Source organism: Lithobates pipiens, unplaced genomic scaffold, assembly GCF_037356315.1.
Source record: "Lithobates pipiens isolate NorthernLeopardFrog02 unplaced genomic scaffold, aLitPip1_a1.2 Scaffold_10, whole genome shotgun sequence".
NCBI lineage: Eukaryota > Metazoa > Chordata > Amphibia > Anura > Ranidae > Lithobates > Lithobates pipiens.
In genome coordinates, this window is record NW_027507686.1 from 236582245 (window position 1) to 236604462 (window position 22218).

A 22218-nucleotide genomic window follows, 5' to 3' on the forward strand; every position below is an offset into this window, starting at 1 on the left:
TTCTGGAATCCCAGACAACGGCTTTACTTCAACCATCCCTTGGCTATTCCTGTCAAGCCCCCGTGCACAGATTCACAGTCCAGGTAGCTTATCTCTTTGTTACCGTGGGCTGTGTGTATTTGCAAGGGTGAGCCTACATCTCTGCACCATGGACTCCAACCTAGGTAAGCCCTCACAGTAGCAACTTGGCATCGCTACATTGATGACATTCTGTTCCTTTTGGAATGGTCCATCAGATGTATTACATCAATTCTTACAATTTCTGAATACCAAGAATAAATTACATTTGAAATTTACTATGACATACAGTATTTCCGGTATTTCTTTTTTAGACCTGACCATTATTAAAGATCAAGAAGGTCACCTGCAAAGTAAATTATTCCGTAATCCATTCCATAAGCCATTCCATATACAAGTGCTACTCTACTTAGACAGAGGCTTATAGCCCATGGCTACCCCAATAAAACTTTAAAATTAGCATATAAAAAAGCTAAAGCCAAAAACCGTCATGATCTTCTCTTTCAAAAACGAGCAACATCACGTCCCCCCCCCCCCCCCTCGCATTATTATTTCTTACTGTCAAGAGCACCAGCAGATAAAAAAACATATTATCAAGATATTAGCACATTCTAACTATGGATAATAGCCTGGCACCTTTTGGCCCAGCCATTGTTCACTTACAGACATGCCCCCTCTATACGCAATAAATTAGTCCGAAGCGAATATTTTCATATTTTTTCCAAGACTACTAAATTACGGGGTACTTACCCATGTGGCAATTGCAGATATTGCAAATACATGAATACTACTAGTAATGTCGTTTTACCCAACCGACAGTTGTTCAATCCTCTCCATTATGTCAACTGTCGTACGGAAGGGGTCGTCTATTTATTGTTATGTGAATGTGGCTGCTATTATGTGGACAAAACCAAACTACCATTTTGGAAACGCATTTACCGCCATATCACCAGTATCAAAATCAAAGATCCTGACCTCCCTATTGGCCGACACACACCACATCTAAGATTTCTCGCCTTGGACCATATCCCCCCAGTACCCGTGGGGGTGACTATAACAAATTATTGCTACAGAGTGAATTGAGGTGGATTTTCCACCTTAATGCCACTTCACCCCCCGGCCTTAACGAGGCCTTCAATTTTAGACCTTTTCTGGAGGGCTTCCAGTCTGGGGTCTGTGAACTCGGTTTATGATGGTCCTTCTGTCTTTATTGTTCAGTTTACTGCATTACATATTTTTATGCTGTACATTTGTCTGCTGATGCTGTTGACGTACATTTCTGATACACCATATGTTAGCCTATACTATTCTTAGTATCCTATATCTTACCCATCATGTCAACTCTTCTTTTGTATCATGCTTATGCTGTCTGTATTATTTATTCGCATGTTTACTATGTTATACTATGTTGCCATTGCCTATATATTATGAACTCATCATATTTTTGATTGTTCAGATTATAATATGGACATTGTATGTATTATTATGAATTATTGTTCTACGTGCCATCCAACACCTTTACCTTGTTCCACCAGGGGCGCATTTTGTATGGATATTTATATATATATATATATATATATATATATATATATATATATATATATATATATATATATACAGTGCCTTGTGAAAGTATTCGGCCCCCTTGAACTTTTCAACCTTTTGCCACATTTCAGGCTTCAAACATAAAGATATAAAATTTTAATTTTTTGTGAAGAATCACCAACAAGTGGGACACAATTGTGAAGTGGAACGAAATCTATTGGATATTTTAAACTTTTTTAGCAAATAAAAAACTGAAAAGTGGTGCGTGCAAAATTATTCGGCCCCTTTACTTTCAGTGCAGCAAACTCACTCCAGAAGTTCAGCGAGGATCTCTGAATGATCCAATGTTGTCCTAAATGACTGATGGTGATAAATAGAATCCACCTGTGTGTAATCAAGTCTCTGTATAAATGCACCTGCTCTGTGATAGTCTCAGGGTTCTGTTGAAAGCGCAGAGAGCATCATGAAGACCAAGGAACGATGGTTAAAATTGAGGGGAAGATGGATGCAGCCAAATACAGGACCATTCTGGATGAAAACCTGTTGGAGTCTGCAAAAGACCTGAAACTGGGACGGAGATTTATCTTCCAACAAGACAATGATCCCAAACATACAGCAACATCTACAAAGGAATGGTTCACAAATAAACGTATCCAGGTGTTAGAATGGCCAAGTCAAAGTCCAGACCTGAATCCAATTGAGAATCTGTGGAAAGAGCTGAAAAATGCTGTTCACAAACGCTCTCCATCCAACTTCACTGAGCTCGAGCTGTTTTGCAAGGAAGAATGGGCAAGAATTTCAGTCTCTCGATGTGCAAAACTGATAGAGACATACCCCAAGCGACTTGCAGCTGTAATCGCAGCAAAAGGTGGCTCTACAAAGTATTAACTCCGTGTATACCATATTGGTTCTCGCTTTCTTTTTTACACAGTATCTGTCCATTATGGGTCGCTGTGCTACCCGGCGCGCGGGAGACTTGCACGCTCCCATTTCATATGGGATGCATGCGGTAATTGCATCCAAGTGCCACGGTCTCCATACCACACCATGGTATGTTTGAGCTCCAGCATGGAGCGCGGAAGTCCGGGCTCCCTGCGCGTCGGTGACGTCATGACGCGGCTCCGCCCATTGTTGGGCGGGGCAGCGTCGTCCCGTCAGAGGTCTCCTTGGGCCGGCGGGGAAGCAGCCATTGGCGCTCCAACCGGCCCCATCAGCTTCACCTGTGGAGGCGGCTTACTGCCACCTATCCACAGCTCACAAATTATAACCCTTATAGGTTATTTAAGGCTCGCACTGACAGCGTTCAGAACGCTGCTTGCTGCATGCCGTCGTGCATCACTCATTCTACCTGACTGAAGTGAGACACTATGCTACTTATCTACTCTGTTAATGGCTTAATTCGCCCATACTCCACTATATTTACTAGCCTTATGTGTTCTCTTTATCACTTAGATAACCAACTTTCCCTTAAAGTCAGCTTATGTTGTACTGTGTTGGCTAAATCTCTGGCTTCCCAGTGGAGACCTTGTAGCCACTGCAACCTTGGACACTCTGGCTGATTAGCCTTATCCTCTACAGCGCAGTATTTTTTGCCTTAATTTATGTTAAATATCGTGGCACCATATACCCTTCTTGCAGGCATTTGAATACCTTTGCCCCCTGCTGGTTTTCATTGGTAAACAGGTCTTGGCTGGTACGTATTACCATCATTACTGTTTTGCAACTTGCTGTCTATTATTATCCATGACCAGTATACAGGCTTAGCACGTATTGTTCTACATATATATTTACTAAATTCTATTCTATTTATATTCTAGACTATGTACATACGAGATACAATATATGCCTAGGAAAAAGGACGGATGGTCCGAAACATGTCGACATTCTTCTCAAAATTTACATAAGTCGCAAGTCTCTTGTTTATCCAACTAAAGTTCTGTTTAGTATATTTTCTATAGATACTGCCACAAAAAACGTTTTTATCATACATGTATGTAATATGTTTTACTAATAAATTATGGTATTATACTTTCTTTACGGACTGGTCTCTCTCATTCAAATATCCCCAGGGGTACCGGCTGTGCTTTCTTGTACTAGGCCATTTTTTTTTTGTATTGTTCTATTGGTATGTGATTGGCCAGCCTAGTGTTGACTGCCACCCTGCACAAAATATATTAATATTGATGAAGACATTCAAATATTATGTAATATTTAAGAGTATGAAAAACTAGATCTTTGTTTTCTTTGTCTGAATTTCTCACTTCCTGTTCCTCCTCAGTAAGCTGTTCTGGCTGACTAAACACCGCTCGGATGATGGTGTGAAGTTTACTGAGGAGAAACAGGAAGTGAGAAATTCAGACAAAGAAAAAAAAACATTTAGAAGGGAAGTCTAAGGAAAAGGTAAGTTAACCAACAATGCACTAGCTTAAAGGAACCTATTTAGAAAATAAACAACCTTTTAAAGGAGTGGTAAAATTAGAAGAGTTTTTATCTTCATGCAGTTTATTCTGTGTTCAGCAGCCTCCCCAGCACCCCCTAATACTTACCTGAGGTGACGTCCCTATCTGTCCAGCGATGTCCACGGGTGTCTCACAGCCATCTGAGATTGTCCCTCCTGATTGGCACAGTGCACTGGCTGCCGCTGCTGTCAATCAAAGTCAGCTAGCCGAAGAGGGGAGAGAGGGGGGTGGGGCCAAGTTGGGCTCCGTGTCTAAATGGACACAGGGAGCTATGACTTGGCTCAGGTTCCCCCATAGCAAGCTGCTTGCTGTGGGGGTGCGGAACAGGAGGAAGAGGCCAGGAGCACAGAAGAGGGACCGAGAAGAGGAGGATGCGGGCTGCTCTGTGCAAATCCACTGCAACAGAGGAGGTAAGTATAACATGTTTGTTATTTTTAAAGGGAAAAAATCGTGTTTGAAAAAACGCTGCGCAAACACCAAGTGACATTAAAATCTGATTGCCTCTCAAGGGATTAGGAAGGAATTTTTTCCCCTGTTGTAGCGAATTGGATGATGCTTTGCTGGGGTTTTTTGCCTTGCTCTGGATCAACTGTGGGTGAAGGATTGTGCATATGGGATTGTATTATTATTGTTTTTGTTTTTTTGGTTGAACTGGATGGACTTGTTTCCAACCTGACTAACTATGTAAGTCAGGTTGAAATTTTTGTCAATTCTGCAAGAAATAATCCAACATCCCAAAAAATCCAAATCACCAATTTGAGTAGAAAGAGTACCCGTCTGTTAGGCCGGATCACATTTTTTTTTTTGGGGGGGGGCAGCAAACAATATGCCACCCCACCAATCCCCCCCCCATTGGTCGATAGCACTTACCCCATCACCGGCGGCTTCCCCCTGCTCAGCGGTGGCCTCCCGTTCTCCTGCTCTCCACGGCGGTGGCTTCTGTTTCCGGGAGTCTTCTCTTTTCGGCCAATTGGAAAACGGGTCTTACACTCGCTTCTGATTGGCCAGATTGCGGATCAGTGTTTCAACAGTGAATATTCATTCGCTGTTGTAACACACCTGGGTATAATCCAACCATCCAAAAAAATCCAAATCACCAATTTGAGTAGAAAGAGTACCCGTCTGTTAGGCCGGATCCCATTGGATTCATTTCTCACCTAATGCGATCCTCTGATGGCCAGGTTCCTGTATTCCATATTTTTCTCAGTACTGGTTTCCTTTCAGCCTTACATTTTACTGAGATTGACCTCTTCTGATTGGCTGCTGCGGACCAAGCATCTGTTGCACAATAGCTCTCTGATCACGAAGTCCATTATTCTTAACCTTAATAAAATCATGTCATAATCACAATGAGATTCACTAAAATATAGTACATGCTAATGCTTTCTTCTTAATTTGTTTTGCAGCTTTACCTTTCAATAACATTCATGTGCTGGAGAAAATCAATACTTATCGATCGAATAACAATTGATTGCAAAATATATTTCACATTGTTGAAAGGCAGCCTAGCATTGATTGGGTTAAAAGGCAACAATCCATAATTCCATGGGAACACACACCTATAAGAGGAAAGTCTTCTTTTATCCTCTTTAATCTGCCGTCTACACTTTCCATGAATGCTTTAGATGGGTTTCCTACGTTTTCCTCTGATGAGTTCTTCAGTAAAGATTGCCAAGGATTAAAGGCCAGCTCTGGTCATTGTTCTAGCTGGGCTGCTAGACCGGTGACCAAGGAAAACTTTTAATCCATGCTACGGAAATCTACTCCAAGATGTACACTATATTGCCAAAAGTATCGAGATGCCTGCCTTTATACGCCTTTTGTGCACTGGTCCAAATCATTTGGTGGAGGGGGGATTATGGTGGGGGGTTGTTTTTTTCAGGGGTTGGGCTTGGCCCCTTAGTTCCAGTGAAGAGAACTCTTAAGGTGTCAGCATACCAAGACATATTAGACAATTTCATGCTCCTAACTTTGTGGGAACAGTTTTGGAGATGGCCCCTTCCTGTTCCAACATGACTGCACACCAGTGCACAAAGCAAGGTCCATAAAGACATGGATGAGGAAGTTTGGAGAGGAGGAACTTGACCGTCCTGACCTCAACCCCATAGAACACCTTTGGGATGAATTTACCACATCTGAACCACATTTACATTGCACCTGTGCCGATATTATACCATACATATAATGTACTTATATTGTATGCAGGTTACCTGGGACTGTCGTTAAGTGTGACTATGAGCGAGTTTGGGCTGGAGGAACTTGACTGGCCTGCACAGAGTTCTGACCCTATACAACACTTTTGGGATAAATTAGTGTGGAGACTGCGAGCCAGGCCTTCTCGTCCACATCAGTGCCTGACCTCACAAATGCGCTTCTGGAAGAATGGTCAAACATTCCCATAGACACACTCCTAAACCTTGTGGACAGCCTTTCCAGAAGATTTGAAGCTGTTATTGCTGCAATGGGTGGGCCAACTCAATATTCATGTGCATGTAAAGGCAGGCATCCCAATACTTTTGGTAATATAGTGTATGTTCTCGGTGCTGTTTTATTTAAACCCACATGTAGGCAGCTGCAGTCTTTACCCCTCATTGTAAGTGGTGCTCAACTGAAGCGGCCATGCAGAAGGAGAAGGAAGTTGTGAGGAATTTGGTTCATCTATGACTTCCTGTGACCAAAAGGAGATAACTGTCTGATTGGACGCTGGCACCCCATGTGACTTCAGCAACAATCTTAGGTCAGGCAGAGTGTATTTAAGATTCCGGCTCCCAGGTTTGACACACTATACATCAATGGCTAATGTAGGGACAGGTTTCCCGTCTGGCAGGGACAGTCCTTAGGGGTAGGAAAAGTTTTTTCGGAGGAGTAGGGATAGTGCAGGGACTACGTCTACCTCGCTTAGGCTTCCCATTTTGGTTGTGGACCAGCCAGGCTGCATTCCACTCCTTGTTGCAGACTCTGTCAGCATCTTCAAGTCTGCAGACCGCTGGCTGTCATAGTTTGTAAGTGGCTCTGGATGGGTTGCCTTTCCCCCAGGCCTGGTTGAGTTGTGTTCAACCTTTCTACAATGCATTGCTATTGGCTAATGCCGCGTACACACGACCGGACTTTGCGGCAGACTAGGTCCGACGTGATCAGTCCATTGGACAATCAGATCGTGTGTGGGCTAGTCCAATCTTTTTTCGGAAAAAAAAACAGATGGACCTAGAAATAGAACGTTTCCAATCTATCTGACGGACTCAATTCCAACGGACTAAAAATCGGGAAAACCGTTCGACTTTGTGCTAGTCTGAAGGACCAAATACGACGCAAGGACAGCTATTGGCTACTGGTGATTGAATTTTCTTGTGTAGTCCCATTTACGTCATCACGTTCAAAACGAACGGACTTTCAAGTGGACTTAGTCCATTCGTTCAGAAAGTCAGTCGGACCTCCGCCGAAAGTCTGTCGGGAAGACAGTCGGACCTAATCCGTCGAAAAGTCTGGTCCTGTGTACACGGCATAAGCCTAACTTGGACTCTGTGGGTTCACTGCTCGTCATACCATGCTGCACCTTGCTCACACACATCTGTGCAAGCCCTGATGAATGGGAATCAGGTATAGAGGACTTTCCTGCCCTCCCCCTCTATAACATGTCCAATAATGGATTCTGTCATCCACTGGGGTTGGAGAACAGGCTTCTGAGTTTTATACTTAATTTCTTTATCCTTCTTTGCTTTTGAGTAGAACATGTATTTATATAGTGCTGGAGATAATGCACTAGGTGCATTATTGTGTTGTTGTTTATGCAGTGCCGGATTCCCTGATCCAAGGAGGACTGCGCCGCCTGCACTTTACATCCAGGGTTGTACAGTGGCCTTGTTACTTATCTTTAATAGTAGGCATCACTATAACTTCTGAGCACTGAAGTGTCAAGTTTGCTTCCTTGTATGCAGTGGCGGCTGGTGGAATTTTTTTTGGGGGGGGGGCGGCAGCAAACAGTATGCCACCCCACCAATCATCCCCCCCATTGGTCGATAGCACTTACCCCATCAACGGTGGCTTCCCCCTGCTCGGCGGGGTGGCCTTCCATTCTCCTGCTCTCCACGGCGATGGCTTCTGTTTCCGGGAGTCTTCTCTTTTCGGCCAATTGGAAAATGGGTCTTACACTCGCTTCTGATTGGCCAGATTGCGGATCAGTGTTTCAACAGTGAATATTCATTCGCTGTTGTAACACGCCTGGGTGGGCTCCATGCTCTGTGACCCGAGCCCATCCTATTTTGAAGCCTATTAGAGTCCCTGGCTCTAATCACATGCTTAAAAAAAAACCCCTGCTGCTGTAACTCATGCACCCGGTTCCCCCAAAAGGGCGCATGAATAGGGGGGTGGCCGCAGCGGCCATGGGTAGATTCATGATATGCATTAATCTATCCATTATGCATATATGGGTGGCGTGGAGAGAGGGGGTGGTGCCCCTAATAGTCCACTGTTGGTCTGTCACCACAGATTCAGCGTGTCACTTGTCCCCACAGATCTGCAAGCACTTGTCACCACAGATACAGTGTGTCACTTCTCACCGCAGATACAGCTTGTCACTTGTCATCACAGATACAGCTTGTCACCACAGATAAAACTTGTCACCACAGATACAGCGCTCACTTGTCGCCACAGATGCACCTTGTCACTTGTTGCCACAGATGCACCTTGTCACTTGTCATCACAATACAGCTTGTCACCACAGATACAAGTTGTCACCGCAGATACAGCTTGTCACTTGTCATCACAGATACAGCTTGTAACCACAGATAAACTTGTCACCACAGATACAGCGCTCACTTGTCATCACAGATACAGCTTGTAACCACAGATAAACTTGTCACCACAGATACAGCGCTCACTTGTCACCCCAGATGCATCTTGTCACTTGTCACCACAGATACAGCTTGTCACCACAGATACGGCGTGTCACTTGTCACCACAGATGCAGCGTACTTATCACCACAGATGCAGCTTGTCACCAAGATACAGCACATTTTGTCACCACAGATGTAGCTAGTCCATGCTGCTCTGTATCGGTGATTAAGTCTCTGCGCCATTTATAGCAGACCAGCTATCGTGGAGGCTGAAGCGAAGAAAAAGGCAGAGCCTGGGTGGCTATGAAAGCAGTTGCCAACAGAAATGGAGCAGCCAACCCGGGCTCAGACTCTTGTTTCTTCCTCACGAGAGCTGGTCTTCTGTAAAATGACAGCGGAGACAATTCACTAGTGCCAGCCCCAGACCTCTAGTGGCGGCTCTGGCAAAAAATAGTGAAACTGCTAATTTCCCATGAAATTTCCTGGGACAAGGGTCTAAATACCGGGAATGTTCCGGGAAATTCGGGACTGTTGGCAACTATGAAAGTAATGTTGTTGACCTCCTTGTAAAAAAGATAGTTGCCTCACTATCTCTGGAAAGGATCAGGAACCAAGGAGCCAACAGTGGGTGTGTTTGGAAATTATTCTGCTGCATTAAAACGAGTGAGCAAATGGGGTTTTTGGGTCAAAACTCAAAGGACTATTAGATTAGATTGGGTTTCCATTTGGAAACCTAGTTTTCTATTTTGACTAAAGTGTACCTTTAAGACAACTCTCCACTCCCTATTCCTCCAAATGGGATTTCAGAGCAATGATGACATCTGATGAAGCAAGAATACCAACAAATGTTATTCGTCATAGCCTCATGACCTTTTCGAGAAGGTTCCCCTGCAAGCTAATATTGATGTGCCAGTGATAGAGAGATGTGTTATTAGCTCGAAGTGGTGATGCCTGATAAAAATTTCTTATTTTCTCCTCTTTCCTTTCTGCTTTCATAAATTCTCTCACCCAACCATGCCAAGCCTTATACTAATCACTCAGAATTACAGGAATTTATTACTAAATCACTTTAAATTGAAGCTACCTCCTTTTACCTTTGGGGGAAGGAGACAAAATCTAAACATATGCATCATGTGTCTGTAATGTTTCATCCGAAAATGGCATTTGGGAGATGGAACAGAACAGAATAAAAACATTCTTTTTTTTTTTTTTTTGCTTTTGTGTCATAAAAACGCCATCTGACGAGCCCAGCTATTGATTTCACAATAGAACAATCAAAATCAACATGTTTTTGCTGTAGCTAGGGACCTTCTTTCCAATAAATAAGGAAGAAATATCAAATTATCTGGATGGTTTTTGCATTTTTAATTTTAACTGTAAATGCTCCCAGCTTTGACAGAAGCTGTTTGAAAAAGACATGCCAGGAGAATTAAAAGGCAAGGGGTAGGGGAATGGCTAGTGGCCTGCTGCAGAGCAATGCTTTTTTTCATATCAAAGATTGCATAATATAATAATGGACTACATTACAAAGGGAATTGAAATGAGTACATAAAAATTGTTCAACTATATGACAGGCTCGGAGAAGGAGCTAAATGGGGACAGGAGCAGATGTACATTTAGGCCACTCTTTAGTAGATCCCCCCTTTCATGACTGCCACCATTTTTGTTCCCTAGTAGGGATGAACGGCTGAACGGCTGTTTTCCAATTTATTGATTTTGCCTTTCATGAAATTTCCTCAATAGTTTTCCAAGAGAAATTAGGTGTGTAGCACCCACTACCAAGTTAGGTTCTAGATTTTTTCAGTGCAGGTAAATTTAGGCAGGCCTAGCTCAAAGCCTGTTTGTTTTGATCTGTGTCTGGGAGTGTTTTAGAGTAGGCTGGTGTCCAGGGGCAGACTAACAACTCATGGGGCCCCCAGGCAATAGGAGATTATGGGGCCCCCAGGCAATCAGACATTATAGGGCCACACAGTATACACAAACACACAGTATACAATCACACAGTATACACAGACATGTTTCTATTGGCTGAGAAGGTACTGGAGAGGTAGGGTAGCTATAATCTAAGGATTTCTAGACCAAAAGGATGTTGTTAAGGGACATTTCAGAGACAGATGTAAAAAAACACAGATTTTTACATACTTTCCCTGGTTTTACTGAGGCTGGCAACCCTGATGGGGCCCCCTAGTGGCACGGGGCCCTTGGGCAGTGCCGAGTGGCCCAATGGTCAGTCCGCCCCTGCTGGTGTCTCACAGCTAGTTTAATTTTTTGGTTTCCTCTCTTCTACTTCTAGAGGCTTCTGGAAGAAAGGTGGAGCTGTCCGGAGTGTTCTGAGGAGCCCTGACCAATCCCCAACCTGGATTGGCAGGGGGCAGGCCTCCTTAATAACCAAGAGTCAGCCCAGCTAGGGAGGAGTTGTTTGGGTGGAAGAACTGGAGATGGAGTGTTAGGCTGTTGGGGCCTTGAACGGAGCCCTCCAATCTGGGGGTCGGGGGGTGACCTTGGACCAAGGGCTCAGAGCTGAACAGGAACCCTACACAACCCAGGGGTGTTCTGAACAGGAGCAGGAGAGGATAGTGGGGAATACTGCCAGGCAAGTCTCCAGGAGGGATCCATTGGGTGTCGGTGAGTGACAGGTACATAACTTTCTTTGCTACACCATAGGGGGCCGCGGTCCCTCCCTGTAATAAGGTACTTTTGCTAAGGTCTGGCTGAGACCAGAGTCAGGCCTAACCATGTGCTAGCTGAGCCTAAAGAACTGTGCTGGAGGGAGAAGGAGAGTCTACAGTAAGTATTGAGCAGAAGGAGATTATCTGAATTTTCTGGTCATCCCATCCAAGTTTTATTCCCTCAATAAAATACCGCTACAGGTGAAAAAAAGTTGAAAAAAAGTTCCCCTTGAAAACTCGAGGATGCAGTGCTGACATATTGCTCGTATTATGACTTTCTTTATAAACTAAAATATGGAGTTATTGTTAGTGTTAGTGCTAGGAATATTACTTGAGTTAGCTCTAGCATTAGGGTTATTGTCAGGGTTAGTTTAAAGTGGGAGTAAACTCTCTTTGTTGATTTTTACCTATAGGTAAGCCTATAATAAGGCTTACCTAAAGGTACAGTAAATATCTCTTAAACATGCATCGTTTAGGAAATATTTACTTTAGAAGCAGCCTGTGACATCACCAGGTGTATGCACACTGGGCTAGGAATGGACAGTGTCATCCATAGAACTCCATGCCACGGTCATGACTCGACGGATTGACATCATTGGCCCATTCATACGGCCAAAGCCCACTAACCTGGAAAGAAGACCATTGAAGATGGAAGCACCTACAGCTCGCTGCTGGAGGGCTTCATTTTTAGGTAAATCTTTCATAATGTGCTCGTATGCCACTCATAATAGCATATTATGACTTAAACTGCCCAGGGCCCAATTTTCTTTTTTGGGAGGATTTTTTGATGTGGTTTACTACTGCTCTAAGGGTTACGTTTCTCATGCAGGTTAGCCCTAGAGTTAGGGTGGAGGTTAGCATTAGAGTTAGCGCTAGCATTAGAGTTCAGGATAGTTGAAAGTAGTTTCCATAACCCTCAGGAGCCAACTAAATCATATTGCACCCTTAAACCATCACAGAGCTCTGCAATTTCATATTCACCATTGACTTCAATTAATTTCACTGAAATATCCTGATTTATTACAAATCTCAGTAAAGTGAAAACTTCCCACTTTCCAGTTTTAACCAAGTAGCAGAGTGTCACAAACCATGAAATCAGACCAAGACAGAAGTACAGTTAAATCACACTTGTTTAATAATAAAAGTAAAAAGAACAAACATAGTCAAAACATAGCCATAGTTCAGTAACCAGAATGGATAGTCAGCCAAGCCAGAAGTCAGGGATCAATGTAGTGGAACAGCAAGCAGGATCTGGAGCCAGAAGGGATGTCAGCAAAGCAAGTCTTTAAACAGGAACGCAGGAGATGTCTCTGTGATGTTGACCAAGGCGAAGGCAAAGATCCACTGGGCTGAACGGCTTACGTAGGCAGGACTGACAAACAGGATATCATCAACAGCTGAGTAACTGTGGAGGGATAGAAGCTAGCAATTAACCGACAGCTGAGCGGCCAGCTCAGAGAATGAAGGGCTCAGCCCAGCCCTGACAGTACCCCCTCCTCAACGACCCCTCCCCCTTGGAGGACCACCAGGTTTGAGGTGAAAATGTCTATGGAAATCATGGAGGAGGACAGGGGCATGTACGTCCGAGGATGAGACCCAAGAGTCTTCCTCTGGACCGTACCCCTTCCAATGCACCAGGTACTGTATGCGCCCACGGAATCTACGGGAGTCAACAATGGACTGTACTTCATATTCCTCATGGTTCTCAAACTACACTAGACTATACTGACCACTATACTACACTACACTGATCACTACACTACACTAACCACTATACTACACTACACTGACCACTACACTGACCACTATACTACACTACACTGACCACTACACTACACTGACCACTACACTATACTCACCAGTACACTACACTACACTGACCACTACACTACACTACACTGACCACTATACTGAACTACACTGACCACTATACTGCACTACACTGACCATCCCCCCCCCCCCAGTAACACGATTCTAACAAGGGAGTCTCACTCACCTTCTTCTTGTCCACAGTCCTGGCCTGCATCAGTCCGGAGGAGGAGAAGAGTCTTCTAAAAAGACAGCGGCCGAGGCGGCCCACATTTTTCTTGTCTTCCCCGCGCTCTGGCTGCTGCCATGTTCAGTGTCCGGCACACTGTGATTGGACATATGGAGGTCATGTGCGGAGGCAAGACTTCAAGAGCAACCACAGGACAGGCCAGCCCTATGCCTCACATGACCCCCATGTGCCCAATCATAGGGTGCCGGACATTGAACGTGGGTGCGGGGGACACAGGAACTTCAAATTAGGAGGAGCGAGGAGGCAGCCAGTAGTGACACATACTGGAGACCCTCTAAATGTCACGCCCGGGGCCACAGCACCCCCTGCACCCCTCACGCTACGCCACTGCATCTGTATAGATGTTAGGTTAGTATTAGGCTCACTTTAGCTTAACAAAAGGGGTTTCCAATATTTTAATCTTCTGGGGCCACATTGGAAGAAGAGGAATTGTTTTGGGCCATACGTAAAATATAACAACAAGGATAGCTGATGAACAGAAAATTTTGGACATATCACAAGATAATGATCTCTGATATAAATATTGTACCTATCTGAGTAATAAAACTTCCTTTTCTGTAATAAATTGTATGATAAAAATAAGGGCAAAATAAAACTAGTGTAAAATCTGACACTTTTTTTGATAAACAAACGCATCAATATTGGGTTGGATGGGTGTAGTAGCAGTTCTCAAGGTGCTCATCAGATAGTTTGGTTCTAAGTTTGCCCTTCATGTGCTTCATCCTTGAACATGGTTTCTCACAAAAATACACTATATTGTCAAACGTATTGGGGGTGCCTGCCTTTACATGCACATGAACTTTAATGGCATCCCAGTCTTAGTCCGTAGGGTTCAATATTGTGTTGGCCCACCCTTTGGAGCTATAACAGCTTCAACTCTTCTGGGAAGGCTGTCCACAAGGTTTAGGAGTGTGTCTATGGGAATGTTTGACCATTTTGACCAAGTGCATTTGTGAGGTAAGGCACTGATGTTGCACGGGAAGGCCTTGCTCCCAGTCGGGTGAAGGCCAGTCAAGTTCCTCCACCATAAACTCGCTCATCCAAAGCAAAGCCCATAAAGACATGGATGAGCAAGTTTGGGGTGGATGAGCTTGACTGGCCTGCACAGGCCTCCAGTCCTGACCTTAAACCCATAGAACACTTTTGGAAAGAATTAGAGAGGAGACTGCGAGCCAGGCCTTCTCATCCAACATCAGTGCTTGACCTCACAAATGCGCTTCTGGAAGAATGGTCAAACATTCCCATAGACACACTCCTAAATCTTGTGGACAGTCTTCCCAGAAGAGTTGAAGCTGTTATAGCTGCAAAGGGTGGGCCAACTCAATATCGAACCCTACGGACTAAGATGTTATTAAAGTTCATGGCCACATGTGTTCACAAAGTGTAAATGCATTTTTAAAATGTAACTCCACTTTTGTTGAGAAAAAATATTCCCAGCTGGGTGATCTATATAAATTGCAGGGATTTTAACAAACTTTGTTGTGGATTCCTACCTTTTGTCATTCTGAAGAAATCCCTGTGTTGAGTCCAAAAAATTTAATTTTTGTTGCAGTGGATGCCCAAAATCTGAATAGTGCAGACTTCTGGGAAAATCAGTGTGATTGGATTAATCACACAAGCAAGAAATTATGTTTCCGGGAGCATCCCATATACATTCTGTGTACAGAACACCTCCAGGTAGCCATTTTGCATTTTCAGAAAATTACAGAGCTACTTATATCGTATACGTGATATTATTTTATTTATTTTTTTTTCTATTTTTTTTCCCTACAAAAGTTGAGTTACCCTTTAAAAGGAAAAGGTAAAAAAAAAAATAACATAATTAACACAAGCATACATATTCCCTAAGGAACTCCCTGAATAAGTTTGATGTCATCTGGTCTAGATGGCTTCAGTCTATGACTTATGCCACGTACACACGATCGGAATTTTGGTCGGAAAAAGCTCTGATGGTTTTCCCTACGGAATGCCCATGGGATTTCGCTCAAGCTGTCTTGCATACACACGGTCACACCAAATTCTGACCGTCAAGAACTCGGAGACGTACAACATGTACGACGGGACTAGAAAAAGGAAGTTCAATACCCAGTAGCCAATAGCTTCCGTCTCGTATTTGAATCTGAGCATGCGTGAGTTTTTGCGCGTCGGAATTGCATACACACGATCGGAATTTCCGATAGAAACTTTTTCCGTCTGGAAAATTGAGAACCTGAACTCAATCTTTTGCTGGCGGAAATTCGGACAGAAAAATTCCGATGGAGCATACACACAGTTGCATTTTCCGGCGAAAAGCTCTCATCGGTCTTTTGCTGGCTGAAATTCCGACCGTGTGTACGCGGCATTAGGTATGATGTCAACCAATGGGTACTGTGTACTGTAATATTGGATATTGTTATTCTTTTTTGTTCTTTTTTTTGTGTGTCATATATATACTCCGAGTGAGCGGGGGGTGGTCGGATGATAAGGTTTTTTGAAGGGGGATGGTCTGGGTTTTTTTTTTTTTGGGGGGGTATATTTTAGAGTAGAGGGTGGTTAACATCATCCATATATCATATTGACAGTTTATAAGACTACTGGACACCATGGCCCGCCTCTGCTTGCTTGTGGTTCCTTGACAGTGGCGTGCATGAAAGCCGCAGGCGTCGCCAGTTTCCATCTTCCTTAGAAGATCGCCGACTCTGGGCTCAGCGGCTGATTATCCTTCAGTCCATCCATTCCTGTTCTGCCAGCCTGCCTTGCACATCACAAATATACACAGAACCTTCAGATTTTACATGTAAGACAACTTTCACACCATGGCTGCGCCCACGTTAGCGCTAAAGCACCGATCATTTTAGCAGGGCACTGTTTAACCGCTTGCCGACCAGCCACCGCCATTTTACTGCGGCATGTTGGCACGCACCCAGATCCGGATACCAGGCATGCGCGCACCGCCGGAGGCGTGAGCACGCACCCGCTGCACAGCGGGGGTGCTGATGCTCGTGGTCGAGGGTCGCAATGACTGCCGGCCACGAGTGATCGCATGCACGAGAGGCAGAACGTGTAAACACACAAATCCCTGTTCTGTTATGTGAGGAGAGACAGATCGTGAGTTTCTATTAGATAGGAACCACAATCTGTCATTTCCTCTAGGTCAGTCCCACCCCCCTAAAGTTAGAACACACACAGGGAACACAGTTAACCCCTTGATCGCCCCCTAGTTTTAACCCCTTCCCTGCTAGTGACATTTTCACAATAATCAATTTTTATGGCACTGATCGCTGTATTAATGCCAATGGTCCCACAAAATGTGTCTGATGTGTCCGCCATAATATCGCAGTCCCGATAAAAATCGCATTACTAGTAAAAAAAATAATAATAATAAAAATGCTTTAAATGCTTTAAATCTATCCCCTATTTTGTAGATGCTATAACTTTTGCACAAACCAATCAATATACGCTTATTGCGTTTTTTTTTTACCAAAAATATGTAGAAGAATACATATCCGCCTAAACTGAGGAAAAATGTGCTTCTTTTTAAAAAAAATGGGGGGATATTTATATAGAAGAGGTACATGAATTGCAACGTCGCCACAACCGCGCAATTGTCAGTTAAATTGACGCAGTGCCGAAATACGAAAAAAAAGGACTGGTCATTAAGCAGCCAAATCTTCCAGAGCAGAAGTAGTTAAGCGGTGCTTTTCAGCCGCTACCCCAAAGAAGCAACTGTGTTACAGCGCGCTGCCTATTCATTTCAATGGGCAGGGGCATTTTGGGAGTGCTAAATATACCGCTCCCAAACTGCCCCAAAGATGCAGACTTTTCCTAACATCCCGCAAGCAATCCGCCCCCAGTGTGAAAAGTCACACTGGAATGAATGGGAGGCGGTTTTCAGGAGCTTTACAGGCGCTATTTCTAGCGCTAAAATGAGTGTTTAGTGGAATAAACTTTTTTTTTACCTTATGCTGATCCGGCACCCTTTTGTTTCTCTTCAAATGAATACAAATGAATTTGTTCATTTCAATATAATTTATTTTGGATTCATTGAAATTCGATACTGTTGTGATAAATCTGAATAACTAAAATGTTGTCCGAATCGCACATGTGTAGCTGCCATAATATTACCAAATTGGCTAGAAGACTGCAGGGAAAAAAATATTTTAAAAAAACAGGGGGTTACTTTGAGGGTATTTGGTAGACAGGTGCATGACAAAAAAAGACGTTTCATTTAGATTCATTAAGCTAATTATTTTGTTTTGTTAAATCAGGTTAATTCATTTTCGGATTTCATATTCAGAATTCATATTTGGAATTTGTTTTATGTATTTTATCAATTTTTTTTTTTAATTTACCAATTTCTTTGGGTTCTAATGCAGCAGCTGCAATGTTTACATATAAAACATGAATTTTGATTACAATGACTCTTTAACTCATCTTTGGCTTAATTTTAAAACAGCATTATTTCAAAATAGTAGTCAAGGCTCTCTGGTTCTCTAAAGTGAACGAATTAAGAGATATGGCAGACCTCACAGCGACGCTTCATAATAGGGAGGAGGCCTTTCGTGAGACTTGGAGACCTTGGCAACATTTCCTCCGGGTGGTAGCTTTAAATGCCCGTTGAGAGAGGGTCTCTGTTCGCTGGCTTCGCCCCCCCCCCCCCGCGGTCTGGTGGCGCTCAGAGTCTCTGTTTTGCTCTTTTATGTTAGCCTTTGTCGCTTCAGCCCACCTGGAGCCTCTTCTTTGTTTCTTCTACTTGGTCTGTCTCTCTGTTCTGATCTCCTTTCATTTCTCCCTGGCCCCCCTTCCTCCCTGTCTCCCCCTGTAGTCCCTTTCTTCCGTAACCCCTTCCCCCTTACCGTTTCGCCTCCTCAGTCCTTTGTCTTTCAAGATTAGATCCTGCCGGCTAGTCCAGGTTGGCAGCGGTGGGTTGTGGGCTCCCCTGGGAATGACCAGTTTTCAACAAATGTATGCTCTATCCGCCTGGGGCCTGGCCCATCGCCCATCTCCCTCCTCTTCCCTTTCTTTATAAAATAACAAAAATGTCTGCATCTCACTGTAATGCATGGCCATGTGATGATTACTGCTCACCTGGGTGGGATCGGATTGCCTAATTGGTGTTGGAGGTCTTAAGAGGGGAATTTAGCCCCCGGTTCGGGAATGTTTTCATGTTTAGTTTAAGCCTATATTGGGGGTGGTCTCTACATATCCCACCTGGGTGCTACCGAAAGCTACCGAAAGATTTATGTTTTGAAATTCTGTATGTTTTATTATTGTTGTCCATGTGCCTGTTATTTCTTCTGGCATTCAATAAAGGAATTAAAAAAAAAAATGGTAGTCAAAATGCGGCTAGAGATCAGTTTCCAAAAAATCTGTATGCATAAAGGTACCAACATCCCATTTCGTTTGAAAAATAGTAGAGTACTGGATATGGGATTTTAAAGGTACATATTTCAGATATACACTACAACGTGTTATTGTAAAAGTACTTAAAATACTGTGTCCAAATCGATTACGTCCAATATGGACGTCCCCGGATTGATCTAATGCTGTTTATGTTTATGTGTATTTTATTGATTTGTATTTTCTTTCTTTTCTATACACCAAAGGTTGAGAATCTATATCAGAATTTATCTAAAAATTACTTTTGAACAACTTCATTTTTCCTGATGAAGCCGCTTTTGGCGAAACATGTAGACATTTTTGGACGCAGTATTTTAAGTATGGAGTTGCAGCATGTAATGATGTTGCTAATAGGGATTCTGTGTATATACCTATGACTCTGAATACATGTCTATATCCATTTTATTGGAGTGTTTATAAATAAAGAGACGTTTTTTGTACTTTTACAATAACACGTTGTAGTGTATATCTGAAATATGTACCTTTAAAATCCCCTATCCAGTACTCTACTATTTTTCATTTCAAAATGGTACTCAATGTAATGGATTTGATTCGGATTTCAATAAGAATTTTCAGAAATTTGGACAAATTCAGTTTAGTTATTTGGAGCATTCGGTACACTTTGGGTATTTGGATACACTAAAACCTTGGTTTGAGAGTAACTTGGTTTGAGAGCGATTTGCAAGACAAGCAAAGTTTTTTAATACATTTTTGACTTGATATACAAGCGATGCCTTGACATAAAAGTAGCGTCACGTCACAACTGAGTATAAAAGACGAGAGAGGCGCCTCTAAGTGTAGCAATACGGTTACATTTAATGAAGGTACGACATTTTGGCAACATATTGCTACACTTAGGCCCCGCACACACGGTCGGAATTTACGATAGAAAATGTCCAACAGGAGCTTTTCATCGTATATTCCAATTGTGTGTATGTCCCATCTGACTTTTTACGTGGAAAATTCTAACGGACCTAGAAAGAGAACTTTCTATATACTGTTCTATATTTTTCCGACGGAACAGATATCGGGAAAACTGCTCGTCTGTATGTTCCAGCGTACCAAAAAAACAACAACGCATGCTCTGAAACAAGTACGAGACGGCAGCTATTGGCTACTGGCTATTGAACTACCTTTTTCTAGTCCAGTTGTACATGTTGTACGCCACCGCCTTCTTGACGGTCGGACTTTGGTGTGATCGTGTGTACACAAGACAGCTTCAGCGGAAATTCCGTCGGAAAAACCTTCAGAGTATATTGCTTAAGTTGTGTGTACGGGGCATTATAGGCGCCTCTCTTCTCTTTTATACTCTGGAGCTCCTGCTGGATTTTGCTTCTTATCCCCTTGTGGAGGCTTCCATTTGTAATGGATGTGATCATGAGTGTTATAAGTGAAATGCCTATTTCCGGTTTTTCCCTTTTTTAGACATAACCCAGCTAAAAAGCTTATACTCCGTCACAATAATGAATATGTATAATTTGTGGTTTGTACACGCTGTCTTTTATCTAATTTTTGATTTGATAGTATGATATCTGGCTATAGTATATCAGTCGGAGTTTAGGAAATAAAAAGCAGAAGTATCTGAATACTGAACTACGTGTGTCAGTGATTGACTTCAAGTGTGCACACTTATATTAAGGATTAATTTGGCCAGGGGGACAGAAACAAGAAACAGGGCTTTTCTAGTCCAGGTCCAAAACACATTTGTGGATGGACATTTTATGGTTACACAACCTATCACATTGCTATAATCTTTTTATATGGACTACAAACTGAAGGACTTATGAATAAATGGTTGTGGAACAAATCATTTGAGTTTCCATTATTTCTTATGGGGAAACTCGCTTTGATATACAAGTGCTTTGGATTACAAGCATGTTTCTGGAACGAATTATGCTTGCAATCCAAGGTTTTACGGTATATCCAAATCTCTGAATAACGAATAAATTTGTCTGAATATTTCTATAAACATTCTATATATTTTATTTTTATAAACAATCTGCACATCAGGGGAAGTCCATCCATTAAGGGCGCAACCCCCCCCCCCCCGCCCTGTCCTTTACCGCCTCACCTATCAATGCATCCGGCCCCTTTCAGGACACCGGCACATGGATTGCAATGCGACTGGGGTATTTTTTTTAAGCGCATATTAGAGTCAGAGGCTCCAATAGGCTTCAATATTGGGTGGACTCGGGGCACAGAGAGTGTCCTCCGAGCCCACCCAGGTGTGTTACAACAGCCAATCAATATCATTTATTTCGGATTCATTGAAATTCGGTGCCCCCAAACGACCATCCGGGGGGTGGTTATTTGCAGCCCCCCCCCCCCCCCAAAAAAACACACCAGCCGCCACTGCTGCACATGTCTAGTATTTGGTGGTGGAGGGGGATGAATCCAAAAGCTCAGCTTTACATTTTTGCTTCATATACCTGTGACTATTATACTGTGTTTTTAGTTTTCTAAAGAATGGAGTTTTTTTAAAAGACAAAGCTTGCAAAAACATCAAAACTCAGCAGCGACCTTCAACTCTCGCACTACCTACGGTGAATTTGTTTTTAACCTTTAAGTAAAAGCAAGTCAGAGTCAGCAGGTTGAATTTCATTTTATTTTCTGATGTAAAGAACTCTGTTGTAATGTCATTAATTCAGAATAAAAGTTACGGAACACTATTTATATTCTGCTTCCTGGCACCAAGCCTCTATCTCTATTAGCCACTGCGATGCATTTTTTTTTTTTTTTTTACACCACAGCCGGTGCTATCCGACAGATGCCTGAGTTTTAAATAGAAGACTCGGATCTGCTGGGTTTATAAACTATCTGAGGTTTTATTGATGTTGGCTTTATTAGAAATTCTATTTGGCTTCTGCATTGGTTGCATTGTAATAATGAACATGAAAAGAGGAAAAAGGAAATAAAAAACACAAAAGAAAAAATAGACAAACTAAAGAGAGCAGTTTCATTTGGTGCGCAAATCTTGAGATTAGGTGCTGCTTTTTAACAGGGAAAGATATTACTGATACATAGACATGTGCAATTTGTTAAGTTACAAATTCATTTTTTAACTAATTTTGACAAATTCATTAATGTGAAATTATCTGAATGAACGAAAACCCATTTAACAATTTTTCTGAATATTCGTAAATTTGAATATTCATGAATTAGAAAATGTGAAAATTTGAAAATTCGTAAATTCGAACATTCGCAAATTCGAAAATAAAGAAATTCGGAAATTTGAAATTCGAAAATCTGAAATACCA